At 29.4% G+C, this 14,911-nt stretch overlaps 4 long non-coding RNA genes across 4 annotated transcripts; 2 read left to right on the top strand and 2 right to left on the bottom strand.

Annotated features, from left to right (window-relative positions):
* Positions 1–417: 417 nt before the first annotated feature.
* LOC139904955 (uncharacterized) lies at positions 418–1,672 on the bottom strand. Its single transcript, XR_011779315.1, has 2 exons — positions 1,522–1,672; positions 418–1,422 (listed from the first exon to the last, which is right to left on the bottom strand). It is a non-coding gene; the product is annotated as an uncharacterized lncRNA (long non-coding RNA).
* An 809-nt stretch (positions 1,673–2,481) lies between these two features.
* Positions 2,482–3,389, bottom strand: LOC121114723 (uncharacterized). Its single transcript, XR_005863322.2, has 3 exons — positions 3,267–3,389; positions 2,702–2,794; positions 2,482–2,609 (listed from the first exon to the last, which is right to left on the bottom strand). It is a non-coding gene; the product is annotated as an uncharacterized lncRNA (long non-coding RNA).
* Positions 3,390–6,596: 3,207 nt separating this feature from the next.
* Positions 6,597–10,137, top strand: LOC121114724 (uncharacterized). The gene is made up of 4 exons (XR_011779311.1): positions 6,597–6,923; positions 6,989–8,270; positions 8,538–9,137; positions 9,187–10,137. It is a non-coding gene; the product is annotated as an uncharacterized lncRNA (long non-coding RNA).
* Positions 10,138–11,616: 1,479 nt separating this feature from the next.
* On the top strand, positions 11,617–13,390 carry LOC121114721 (uncharacterized). Its single transcript, XR_011779310.1, has 3 exons — positions 11,617–11,695; positions 11,755–12,128; positions 12,354–13,390. It is a non-coding gene; the product is annotated as an uncharacterized lncRNA (long non-coding RNA).
* Positions 13,391–14,911: the final 1,521 nt, after the last annotated feature.

Genomic DNA, 14,911 nt, shown 5'->3' with positions numbered 1-14,911 from the left:
TAATAAATCTTAATCAGAATGCATCATACCAATTTTTCCTTCATATTCATAAAGAGACGAAGAAAAAAAAAGTTTATTAGGTATTGGTAGATAGCTGTTAAACTTCTTGGAGTATCGTGTATCCGACTTTTTATGCCTCAAAAACTGTACAGCTTCATTTAAAGAGTACACTAGTCTATGTATACTGTAGAAGCCTAGTACTATCTTATGAGTTATGATTGGAACGCAGAACGGAACGAAAATAATGACTGAACGATGAACGAAATTTTTTATTTTAACACAACGGCAAAATAATGAAACGCTTACAATCCTGGGAAAATATTTAAATTACTAGACATTCAAAGTTTTTAACTATTTTTAGATGTTTCTATCATTCTTAGGAATTTTTTAATCAATAAAATATAGGTTGGTCTCATATAGTTATTAAGGTTTATTTAGAGTAATATAACTTGATAATAATAATATAAAATATGAAAAATTATTAATGGGGGATTTTCTAAATTGATAATAATTAAACTTCAAATACTAAATTGCCCAATTTGTTTTAGCCTTCTGGCTTCATACTAGCTTCATCTACATTTAAACTATTATGTTGCAATCCATCGGAGCAGTCAAACCGTTGAAGCCAATTATCTTGAGTTTGACGACTTGGAAGAGCTAGAGAACTATTTTTCCTGAGATATTCGAAAGCTTTAAAGCTCATGCATCTTAAAACTAGAGCAGACATAATTTCCTCCCTTTCATAACCCCGATTGAACTTGGTATCCTTATTTGATAGTATGCGCTTTGTCAATGATGGGCCAAACTTACTACCAATGTGTTTTTTCACAATACATATTTCATGTTTCTTACTCTCCAAATATTTATTTTTCTTCCGTAAATTTGAAAGTTCATTTTCTACTTTCAGAAGTCTTTTCTTAAGGTATTCATTTTCTGATATATATTTTGATTTAGGCTGTAGAATGTTACACTGAATGCTAGCATCATTAAAAGATACCTCTTTTGAATTATCCAGGACAGCTTCTTGACTCATATGCTCAGATTTCGGTATCTCATTTGACAGAATGGTAGTATTCAAAAGTGCTAGAATATCTTTTTTCCTCCGTCGATCAGCAGCTCTATTATCCTTAACTTTTTTTGGGCTTTCATAGTCTTTTTGCAAATAACAGGTTGGAATAGCATTAGGTTCCAAAAAACTTTTAGTTGGCTTTCCCAAAGTTCATTCCGCAAGTCTCTTTTGAAATACGAAGGATCAAAATGATGAGCACAAATTCTGGCTTCATCGGTATTGAATTCGTCTTTTCTTCGACAAGCCAAAATCCACGCCTTCCTTCTTTCAAGGTCTTTCGGGAATCGGTGGTATGAAATCCCTTTTGGATTTTTACAAATAGCCACTGCACAGACTCTTTTAGTTTTATTTACCTAATTAAATTAAAGTTAACCATATGAAATATATATATATATATATAATAAAATATATAACGTCTATGCACTAAGCCTTTATAATATTTAAAAACTTACCTTTGGCATTATATTTACTAAAATATTGCTTAAGATATATCTAGAAAACACTTAAATGAGGATAATATATTTTTAATTTATGTTATGTATTATTATTATTTAATTATTATGTTTACAAAGTAGCTAAGCTATACCTAGACGTACACGTCCTGATTTTGTATTCCCTCTCAACCTCGAATGTCAAGGGAAGGGAAATATTTCAAAAAATATATGATAATAAATAATAGCTCATGGAGACACAAAGCAGGGAGTACTAATATGAGTAACAACTTAAGTAATACTATCTGGAGTAGCACCAAGCTCCAATCACGCAACCTATTGTAGTGAAAAGCATAATTTTTGATGATAAATTCCACTTGGTCAACTCATATCAACTTTGTACGATTATAAAGCTATAATATTTGCAGTAGTTGTAATTTTATATCAACATCATGTGGTATTTTAAGCAACTCTTTCACTTTGGGATAATATTTGAAATCCTAAAAATTGTTTTTGAGCCAGAAATGATGGATTTACTTAATGTATGCTACTCAAAATATATGTTAAAGGGTTTTTTTAAAGCAATTTAAAAAAAAATTATCAATCTAATCATTAAACTCATTAATTTTCGCTTCAAAAATAAAGTGTCAACTTCAAATTTGGTTTGTACAAGATTATGTAGTAGATTTCATCCAAATAGTATTAAATATTATATCCTCCACTGACCATAGAATAATAATGTAATTAGTTTATAACGAGGATTATATATTTATTAGTTGTCGAACAGGATATATAACTTCATACAGACTATATCGATTCGTAATATCTCCAATTCATGAGTTTATAAGGATCAAAATAATATTATTTTAAGTAATTACATTTAATTGAGCCGAGAGTTAGTGAATTTGAATGTATTTACCCACGGAGTTGAATGAATTTGGAATTAGAATAAGTTTTATTCCAATAACAGGAAATATTCCCCATTAATGTTGCATCAATAATGTAATTATTTCCTTGAGATGAACAAGATTCTTATATTTGGTGCCGAAATAGAACCAATTGGAAACATCAGTTAGACTGTATCGATTTTTTATATCCCCATCCATGAGCTTAAAAGGATCAAAATAATATAATTCCGATGAAATAACAGTTATGACTGATGAATGAGCCGGAAGTCAGCAGAACCACATGTATTACTCACGGAGTTGGTTTGGAACGCAAGGAATATCTAAATTTAACCAAGGCAGGAAGCGCTTTAGAGAAGGAGTATGCAGTCTTTTTGATATTTTACAACCTGTCATACAAAAAATATTATTCCAGTGCATTCAATGAATTTCAATTATATCGGATTAAATAAAAATAGATAATATTATATATATATATATATTCATATAATTATACTTCGATAAATTATTAATTAAAGCACATTGTATTAAAATCCTTTTTAAAATGATGAGGGAAAAATATTAATTGACCCCGTGCATATTCTCAAAAATTTATATAATAATTTCTTATGCCGTCGAAATTTCGTCTTCCCATATTTGAAATGACAAAATTACTTTTACTACAAAATTAGACCACATTAAACCTATTTTTAAAAAGGAAATAAGCATGGGTATCAAATACCCGCATAAATTAACTAATCAAGTAATTCATCCACATCCTATAGAAAAAAAACAAAAGTTAACGTACCATTAAAAATTTTATGAATTAACAATAGAGGTTTTTAATAATTATGGTAAAAATAACGGAGAATTGCAAATTACCTCGAAACATTTTCATATAAAATTCAGGGATGGCAGTTGAAAACAATTTCTAATGATTAAAGAACACAAATATAGTATCTAATTTCATTCAGAGAATAGTTATTGAAATAGATAACAATATCTTGTAAGCACAACAGTTTATCCAATGAAACATTTCAAACTGCACTTCACACAGTTAAAGTATTGGCCTACAACTTATCTCCTACAAATAAAATACATTATGTTTTTATTAGTCAGAAAAATAAATTATGACCCTATTGAAAGGAGATTGGGATGGTATCGTGAACTTGGTGGTGCTAATTCCTTTTTGAGTTGCCGTCAATTTTTATAGAGAAAAAAAAATTTGAATTAGATCCTGATTGAAAATGAACATTAGGTCCTTAAGTTAATTAAAATAAATTTTCGCATTCAACTCTTATTTACAGAATTCCAGAAGAAGCACAGAATCGTCCCAACAAGGAAGTGTGAACGCCTCTTTTATTGTTTAAAGCTTTCTTATGTCCTTAAAAAAAAATTACACTATCCAACAAAATCACACTTTTTTTTATGCAAAAGAACAGCATATGCTCAACTTAGACAGTTTGATCCCTGATTCCAAATACGATCTGATTTTTTCTCTCATAACCTCGTGGCCTTTAGAAAAAGTTTTTTGTTATTTTTAAGGTTCAAAGCTGTTTTAAGTCCTCAGTTTTGAAGATACAGATAAATTATGTCAATATATTTTAAAGCCGAATGTTAAAATTTTTTAAAACCATGTTTAAAATGTCTGCATCATACTTTTAACTCAAATTACCTTTGTTTAAAGTAGAAAATAGGTGCTTTTTGTTCAAAGGCACATAGCTTTACGACGAATAGATTCAAAAAGTTTAAAAGTATCTCATGGGATAGCAGAAAATATGAATTTTGATATAAAAAAAATGAGCCTCTCCAAAAACGCTCTATATCGTTGTCAATTTGAGATAAGGCCACGACAATATTTCAAGCATATAACTCATTTTTGAATTGATTTCATAAAAAAGTACATAAATATTCGCATGCCCCAACTACAAGAGATATAAACAAAGAGAGGGAAAAATTGACAACGATATAGAGGGGTTTCGGAGAGGCTCTTTAAAAAAAATTAAAGTTCATACTTTCAACTATCAAATGCAATGCTTTTAAGCTTTTTGAATCTATTTTTCTTGAAGCTATGAGCCTCTGAACAAAAAGCACCTATTTTCCACTTTAGACAAAGATAACTCGAGTTAAAAGTATGATGCAGACATTTTAAAAATGGTTTTAGAATTTTTTAACATTCAGCTTTAAAATATATAACATAATTTATCCCTATCTTTAACATTGAGGGCTTAAAACAGCTTTGAACCTTAAAAATAGCCAAAAATAACAAAAAATGTTTGACCTTTTTCTGAAGGACACGAGGCTATGAGAGAAAAAAATAAGGACATATTTGGAATCTAGGAGTCAAATTCTATTAAATAGAGCATATACTGTACCATTTTTGCTGTTGGACAGTGTTATTAATCATTTGTTTTTTTTTTCTTGTTATTTCAATATTTTTATAAAAATGGCTGAAACATTGGGATGAATAAAAAAAACCCCAAAAATAACAAACAAACTCTTCTATACAAAAAATGTTGCAGATGATTCAAAAACCCTTTGTCAATGATTTCTGATATAGACTTAAATGAAATTACTAGAATATAATACGCAATTTATTATGTCAGCGGATTTATAGCCTTCAGCATAATGAAATATTTACAACAAAATGTTGTGTTGATTCGGAATTTTTTTCAAGTAGATACTATAAGAAACACATTATTTATATTTAAGATTCCAAGACGTATATTTGCTGTTACTGTAAATATTTAAATAATTAATCAATTTATAATTAATTGTCTTGAATAATGACAGGAAAATATAAAATAATCACTAATTTAATAAATTTTTAGATAAAATATCTTGTACAATATGTATAATTTATTTGTAATTCTTTTTTCTTATAAAATGAATAGCCAAAATCTTTCTGCTAGAAAAATAAATAATTTATTAGATAAAAGTAGGTCTGCTAAATGAATTAATAAGCTTCGATCATTAAATTCATAAATTTCGATTGAGTTCCCATTTATAAATAAATAAATATGCCGAGTAAAGTTATTAACAATCTAATTTTTTCCTTTAATTTTTTCCAGAAGTTTCCTATAAATCATACAATTTCATTAATCATGAAACTATTATAAATATTCACATAACATAATATCGAATAATAGTTATGTTCTCCGATTGATTTTGAGAAATGGTGGGCTGCTTTGTTGATTATAGAAAACCCCTAATTAATTAATATCTTGGGTTCTAGACTTGAAACAGTTTTTATAAGATTAGTATATAATAATATAGTATAATAGCACATTCATTGTGCTATTCATCATGGATACATTCATCATGGATACATTCATCATGGATAGATAATCATAATCTGAACGCAGCTCAAACATGATCCAATGGCCTTTGAAAGTTAAATAATCTGGCATTGGCGTTAATCCGTCTGTGTTAAGTATTATATTTAATAACCAATAATAGGTTATGATAATAATTGAAAAACAACCTACGGTAGAGAAAAATTTGATGGCTTCCCAATTTTGTAAAGTTTACCCACTGACAACGAAAAGAACGGTTTATAATTTTAATGGTATGTTTATTTTAACAGTAAGGAACATTTGATTATATGAACAAAACAACAGTGTTAAGAGGAAGAAAAATCCCTATCGTCAAGCATGGGGGTGGAAACATTATATTTTTGGAGAAATTCTCTGCGAAGGGGAGATGACAACTTCACCACATCGAAGGGAGGATAGACTATCCTGGGGAAAATCTTGCATGACAACCTCCTCACCTCAGGGCAGGGAACTGAAAATGGATCTTCTAGAACGGCAATACCCCAAAACTTACGACCATGGCAACAAAGGAGTGACTAAAATGAAGAGCACATTAAAGTCATGGAGTGGCCTGCCCGCTCTCCAGACCTCAATCTCATAGAAAATCTTTTTAAGGGGTCAAACTTACGAAATCGACAAGAGATAAAATACATATTTTTCTACACTGAAGATTTATATTAATAAATAATATTTAATAGTCATAGCAATACGACCTATTATATTCAACCATAAAATGTTAACAATGGAGTTTTTCTTACCAATTATGAATCAAAATGATTCTTGTTGAAGATAATATTCTATTTAATTTAAATTTTTGTGACAAAATTTTATTAACTAACAATAAATTAAGAATTATTATTACAAAATAAAATAGTCAATACACTTACTTAATCTTAGTCTTAATAAAAAATTGTAACACAACTTCTTGAATATTAGGGCGTGTAAAATATAATACAGACTCCAGTACTAAAGTATATCTGTCCAAGGTAACTAGAAATACAAGTTATGTCAATAACATGCATCGGGCCAGCACTCCTTTTCAAATTGTTGTAGCGTACCGACCGCTGGTCAACCTAAATAGAAAGATTGTTTTTGTGACGTCATAGTCGATGTGAAGAGTTAATAATATAATATTGTTTAGTCATCGTTTTTATGTAATTTGTTATAAATTACTATTATATTAAATTCATATACAAATTCTTGGATAAATCAGGTTAATAAAGTGGTATGTCTTAGCAGTTAGTATTAGTTTAATATATTTAATTAAAAATTTATTTCATATCGTGGCAGAATGTATGTGGAACTCTTTATATCGAAACACAAATTCAACATTTTTAGAGATGGAGTCAAAAAGCTTGTTAAGTTTGGTTGTATCTTTGCATTTTGCTGTCGTTTATGAATTACTAAAGTAATCCATGACTTAACTATAAATTATAATATATAAATATGTACTAGTTTTTGTCTTTATAAATATTTGCTTCAATGACCCTCAATAACAATTAAAAGTAATCTTTATTTGATTTTTTTTTAGAGTGATGGGAGTAATCGACATTGCTTGGAATTACCCATTTTATTAACCACACACTCAAAAAGTCACCCTCAGACCAATACACATCCGATAAAAACTGGCTGCATTAATATAGGTTAATGCAGTAAAATATAATATTGCGAGATGGTCAAAATTGACTCGTGGGCCGATATAGCCCGCGGGTGAGTGGTTGACAACCTCTGGATTAATGAATATTTCTAAATGCATGAGGGAGGGACCACTATTAAATATAAATTTGAATGGTCAAATATAGATTTTCAATCTATTACCTACTAATTCGTTTGGCATATCCCTCGAGATTTAAGCTTAAACATAATCCCCTTTCCTCTAGCACTTGCAGTATTTCAGTACTTAAGTATTATCTTAGTATCTATCATTATTTTCTTTGTTTCAATAGAAGTTACATCTTCCTCAAGACAGCAGACCTATGTTAATTTACTTAAACTAATGAATGAGGGATATTAACTTTAGAAAATTGTGCTAGCTAGCCAGACAATATAGTTATCTAAAGCTTTTGCTTTACAAAGAGTGTGAGACTCATGGTTGGAGCAAAAAACTATACCAAATCAACTAAAAGGTGTTACACATCGGAAATGCTCTACTCTTTATACTGTGATGAATATAATCACAGTTATTTGTTATTTTTGAAATCTGTATGAATGATGTCAAAAGAGTCAACAAGATTTTTGTGTTCAATAATAGTAATCCTACCAAATTGCTTGAAGACTCGACTCTTTTGGTTGAAAATATGGTAGAGTTATACTTCTTACCAATCAGCATAGGGTTGACCTTTTCAACTGTAATCAGGAAGAATACCTTGTTTCTATGTAAATTGTACTTAGGATATGAAGCTGAAAATTTCCTCTCTATGATGACCCATCACTTTTTGGAGGATCGAGATAAGAACCTCACTGATTGATGTTCTCAATTTTTGATGAAGCTTATTAAAGAACTTAGAAATAGTCTTCCCAACAATGTGAAAGTATGAAAAACAACGTGAATGTTTAGTGTTGGAAACACTTTGTGTGTGATGAAAAAGTCCATAGTACGCTTATTAAATCTGAGCTTAATTCTGTTGCCTTAACAATAATGTGTTTATATTATTCCAATGCTAAAGTTGAAAAGGTATTCTGCCAAATTAATTGAATAAAAACCAAGCTAAGGAATAAAGTGGACCCTGAAACAGTAAATGCACTACTCCATTTAAGATATGAATACGATAACAGATTTATAAAAAAAATATTTAGGCGATTTTTTAGTTGTTTTTTGTTAAAACTATCTTATTTTTAGCCGATTTTAGAAGTACATCTAGCTGATTTTGCTAAAAGCCAACTGGCAACACTGGTGGCACATCTGACATCACTAGTTTGATGTCATAAACAGTTTGCAACCTAAAATAAATAAAACTTTTGGACGTGATTATGGGATCAATTTAGAGGAACAAAGGGGAATTCTTCTTTCAGTGATAAAATGTGGTAGGAAAAATGAAACAAATGAAAAGCAATCATGACGAAGAAATTATTCTATCCAAGTCATCTACCCTAAAGCCTTACCAAAAAGGCATAATTATTTCAACAAAATCGATGATGGCGATTTATCAAGATCTATAAAATTAAATTCAGCTTCCCTGTGTCTCGCTTAAATGAAAACTTTTTCCCCAGAATTATATATATTGGACGATTTCGTATTATTGTAAAAGATTATTGTTGAAAATGCACCAGTTAATTTTCAAAATCGGGATCACTCTCACTCCATGATTCATTTTAAATTACAAAACCTTTTGATATGAAGAATTGTTGTGGGTTGAAGATTATAATATAAAAAGTCCTTAAAAAGACTAAGTCTATTGGTCCGTTCCAAAATTATATTTACAAAATCTCGATAGATGTAGTAAGCTTCCTTAAATTATAATAGATAAATACTACTTAGTACTTACTAGAAGCCGAAGGGGAATAAGAAAGTTATGAACTGCCGGGAAATACATTTAATTCATAGTAATTTGGATGGATCTTTCGTACGAAGGATTCGGATATATTCATTCTTATCCATCCATCCTTTCCGTTCCTAGGAATTCATATTTTTTCTATTTGGATATCCAATACGTTTTCTGATCTTCTCTTCAACTTCATGTTAGAGGGATCTCACCTTTTAGTCTTTGTGCCTCACTCGGCGGATATCATCTCCTTTAATGGAAGAATCCTGCATTGTGAAAATGCCAAATGTACTTCACATCAAGGTTTATGATAGTCATGGTGACTTCTCAAATCGTGAATCATTGCCTCTATGCTCAAGAATACATAAATTCCTCCAGATATTTTACGAGATCATCGTATACTTCTACATATAAGAACATGGAGTTCCCAAAAACGACAGATAATTGACTGAAAGATCAAGTAAGGAACAGGGAGAATTCTCATTCTCCCTCCAATACTCCTTAATTGAAGTTTTTGAGTCCTTTTCTCCTTAAGTCAAATCTCCCTCGTCTCTTACTCTAAGAAAAGTATTTCATTGATAAGTGTCCTTGATGCATATAACTCTATACTTGAGAGTCCTTTCGTGATTGGAAAACAAGTGGAAGATTATTCTAGACTTGAAAGATAATGTGCCTCTCTTTTCTCGATAGTTTTGTCTCCAAAGCATATTTCTGCCGTTGCAATTTCCAAACTAATTGACTCAGGAATCCTCTTCTAAACAGCTAAATTGCTTGTTAGCATATTGGAATATTATTATCCCGAAAATTTTTGATATTTACAAAAATAAATAAATTACGAAATGAGCTACGACCTTATTATAATTTGTTAGATTGAAGACAATAGTTTAAATGTATCAAAATTATATTAAGTTGTTTTTGTATTAATTTAACAAATATAAATAATAACATAATGATATTCTTCTAAATTGAAATTCCATACAAATGAATTTGCAATTTATTTTTTATCTTATTGATTCATTCGGTTTTATTTTAGACATGCAAATGCTATTTTGTAATTCAAATTCTTGTTAGACGAGTAGAGACTTCAAAATCATTCCTATTATTAGTTAAAGAGCTATTATTGGTATGTATTACAAACTATTTCAAGTTATATAAAAGTGCAGAGGCTTTAGAAACTTGATTTCCCTAGTATTATTCAAATATATATATCTCTAGGGAGAATAGTCAAAATCATAAGGTGATTCATATTCGGTTAGGTTAGTAAGAACTCTATATTTATTATATTCAAGATAAATGAAAAATTTAGATTTTATGTTTTTTAAATGGCATTTCATATTAAGTGCTTATTCTTAATATATCATTAATTTCTTCACTGAACTGATGGTTTTATTTATTTGAAAATGTATGTTCTGAACTTTTTTTTGTTCAACACAACTTTTAATTCATTGTTGTAAATAATTTAAGTACCGTAATCGTCTGAAGTAACAATTTACACTAATAGAATTAATTGTCTGAGAAGAAAATAAAATAATATTACATGATGTATTAATAAAATTAGTTTTATAAATTTGAATTTTCTCCTCATTTGGCTCCGCGGTGACGTCATCAAAATAGTCAATAAAAGTGTGAACAAAGGTAAAGAAACCTCTTATCACATAAAATGAAGTAGCTCACCTTGTTTATGAGTTATGAGATTTTTTTTGCCATAATATTTATAGAGCGTTTTCACGTTACGTCATCATTGTTGATGTTGGCCATTTGAGGGGCCTAAGCAACCAAGTTTTGTAAGAATGAAAATCCTTTTTAATTAATTTTAGGGAAAATAGTGAACTATTAGATTTTAAAGTGGGACCAACAAATAATAGGACTTACACCTTACTGTCTATCAACATTGTCACTCTATTGTTTCATTTTATTATATATTTGATCCTAAAATGTAATAAAAATACGATATTACATCATTATAAAATCTTAAAATTAACTATTAAAATCGAAAGAATAAGGTATTTTCCCCCCAATTATCATGTTTTACCTCACCCTATCAAATTCTAGTCATTTTATAGATATTTTGGGTACATATTACTTTGATTTTTTTCAAATATTATTTATGTTCATCATTGGAATGCAGTAGTATTTTATTAACCTTCATGATGTGTCTTTTTTTATTTTATCATATCAACTTTAAGCCCCCAAAATGGTATCTTCTTCAACTATGATGCAATTTATGACGTAGGTGAAAATACTATTTTATAGAATTTTGCAAGATTCTTACTTGGAATTTTCAATGTGCAAGGAAATTTGTAGTCATAAAATAATATGTTGAAATTGGGCCTGAGATTACTAAAAAAATATACATTATCCGCCAGGGGTGTTACTGTCGCTTGGCTTAATATCAGGCTGGATTGCTAAATGCAATTTTTTAAGATTACGTCAACTGTTGTCTGACGTCAGGATATTTTCAAGCTATTTTAATAATATTTCATCTTTACAAATTGCAATATTGCAGTATTTGGAAGTTATAACTTATAAGATAGTTATTAATTATTCATATAATTTATACCAATGAATTCTTAGATAAGCAAGGGAAGACTCTCGCAACCATTCAAAGCAAGTCTACAAAGTAGGATTCATTTTCACTTCACAGAGGAAATTTGACTACACTGTAAATTGTTAAAGTATAAGTTCATCCAAGTAATGGGAAAACTTTGTTTCACGCCTAGATGCATTAGTGGCTACAGGCTGACTAAGTATAAGAAGAAGAATCCTCCTCCCACCAAAAGACGTTTCCATATTTTTCCAAAGGATAAGAAATGACGAAGTCTATTGACAAAAGCTCTCTCTTTTAACAATTAGCCATTAGGAGCCTTCAAAATATTCTGCTATATGTGACTCGTATCTTTTATCTTTCGACTATAAAATTCAATCTGAGGATTGGAACAACTATCCAAGTAAGGATATATCTATAAAAATATTAAACAAGGATGATACATCAACACAGTTTTCAAACATGCCCTCCTATATTTCCAAGCCAGCCAAAATAGTGAGGAGCAAAGCATCTCTCTCTTCCACTCGGATCTTAAAAGAAAATATTATGAATAAAATTCATGCATTCAAAATGTCCGATACTATTTCTTCGACATACATTAATGGACATGTATATTTAATTTTTTTAGGTACAAGAACAAGGAACTTTCATTTCAACTCCTGAAAAACATCATTCACAATAATTAAATTAATGAGTGTGATATTTTATTGAATATACTGGACTATTTTAATTCCTTGTTTACTTCCGATTTTGTCTCTGAAAATTCAAATTTAAGATGAAATAGAATCAGTTATTAAGCATCTCCAAAACCTCAATCCTCATTTCATAATTATCCCTCCTTCTAAAAAATTCTTAACAGAGGAGGTATACCATATGGATGTATGCTTTGTCTATGTTATGGAAAAGTTTTTCTTGGGCTTTATACAGAGAGCTCCGCAAAGAAGCTCCGAGTTTGTTTCATTAGTCAACGATTACTACACTTAGACATTATGGAGAAAGAAATGGTAAAAAAAGATTGGCTTGTCACGGAGGACTTATTGGAAGTTACCAAGAGTAATGAATGGAAAAAAAACCAATTACCATGGACTGATCTCAGCTTCACCTTTTAAAAGATTTATCATGTTGGCCTTATGAATGGGAAAGAATCAGAGGCAAAGTAACAAGTATCGCCCATGATACGTTTTTAGCAGCTAAACAAACATCAAGTAGACTATATATATTGTCTCAAAAATTATTGGATGAGGTCGATATCAACCATTTTTGATGGACTAACCCTTACTAACTTGCTGTCATGTTTTTCAAATTTCAAAATAACCACACTCAAATAAAATATTTTTTAACATGATCCTTATGCTTCAGGCATTGCCGAAGTAGAATTTGAGGAGAATCATACTTTTAACCAATATTTTCTAAGTATAGCATGTAAAATTTTCAACTATATAGCAAAAATACTTCTCTAGGTAAATTATAAAATTCATGAGAAAAAGAAAAGAATTGGATATCAATATAATAAATCAAAAAACTTTAAAAAAAAACTTAACGAGTAAGCAGGAAGCCTTTATTATCAGAATATCTTCAATACTTCAAATATTATGTATTGGTTGTTAATGTTTAAACGCAATAAAAAATAATTTGTTCTAATAAAAAATGTATTTCGATTTTGAAGCAAAAGGTGTATTTATTTAGTTATTTGAGTAAGTAAATATAATCTACAGCAAGGGTAGGCAATGAGGATGGGATGAGTTATAATAAAATCAAGTCCAAGTGGAGTCTTCATGCTACTACGTCAAATATAAGTTCTCGTAGCACATAATTTAGGTTGAGTTAATCCAGGATAAGTTTTAACCTTAAGTCCAAGTGGAAGCATCATAGTACTAGGTCAAAGATAAGTTTTCGTGCAGACAATTGATGAAGAGTTATCGAAATTTCCAAACACGATAATGATCTTGGATCTTATCGATTTCTTATCAAATATTTAAAAGAACCGTTGTAATCCTCATCATCAATTTTCGGATGTCTTTCATCTTCCTAAATTATGAAATGTATGTGTAGTACGGAAATCACTATTTTTTTATTCAAAAAAGGGATTAAATAAATTTAATCAAATAATTTGGTATTAGCCACAACCAATATATTCTAAAATAAATAATTGTATTTCAACTCCTAATCTAATAAAAACAATTGTAAGGTAAATACTATATAAATTAATTGAAATGTATTTCAGAATACAAAAATATATTTAAAAGGACCATATGGATATCATCATGTATGTATCAAACATTAATATAAAAAAAGAAAAGTCGAAGTGATAAGTATCAGTCCTGAGTATCTAATTCAAAAATACTTGAAAATTTACAACAAAATATTAAAACATAGTTATTTCTTTCCATTGCATAAGATATCAGAGGGCTCCGATAAACATACTATTATTTAGGTTCCTATCAATTGTATGAAGATAAATTCTTAATAGATGTTGAATAAAAATTATCTCGACTTTCATGAGAAGAAATGTTGTAATAGTAACATTGACTAATAGATGGATTAGTTTTAATGGATTTAAATCCAAATTGTAATTCAAGGACTGCTAGCGAGAAGGACTTCATACTATTCTTATTTCTTGAAAAGAATAGATTCTTGAAATTAACTTCGTGGGTGGTTCAACTCATCTTTGGAAAACCACTTTGAGTCAAGAATACTTTTAATTTAATTATCACTTAATAAAAATTAAACTCACTTTCATAAAGTCTCAAATAAGTAATAACAATGAGTAATAAAATTAAAGGACTTATGTCAACAGGTGACTCAAATTCGTCTGATGTGTTTCTTAAGCTAGTAGCTAGTATCCTTTGGCCGGATAATCATAATTATTATTCAGGGAGGTTTATTATTTTTCCGCAATGTGGAACTACTCACTGGTGGTGGGTTTACTATAACACACTTGCCCCATTGGCGGTCATGCAATAATATAAAAATTCGATACCATGCATATAAAAGCTGACGTAAGGAAAATAATTGTTTTCATAAGATATTCTTTAGGGTCCAGTTCAAGACTGCCACATATTATAAATAATAATATTAAGTTAGAAAAGATGATTTAATAATGTATAAGTTTTGCATGAATCAAGATTCTTAATACTTAATAGAATGAAATTAGGGTAAAAATATTATATTTGAGTATGAAGAAGG

Source organism: Lepeophtheirus salmonis, chromosome 3 (genome assembly GCF_016086655.4).
Source record: "Lepeophtheirus salmonis chromosome 3, UVic_Lsal_1.4, whole genome shotgun sequence".
Taxonomy (NCBI): Eukaryota; Metazoa; Arthropoda; class Copepoda; order Siphonostomatoida; family Caligidae; genus Lepeophtheirus; species Lepeophtheirus salmonis.
Note: the sequence above shows the minus strand (reverse complement) of the source record. Positions and strands in the feature narration are given on the sequence as shown.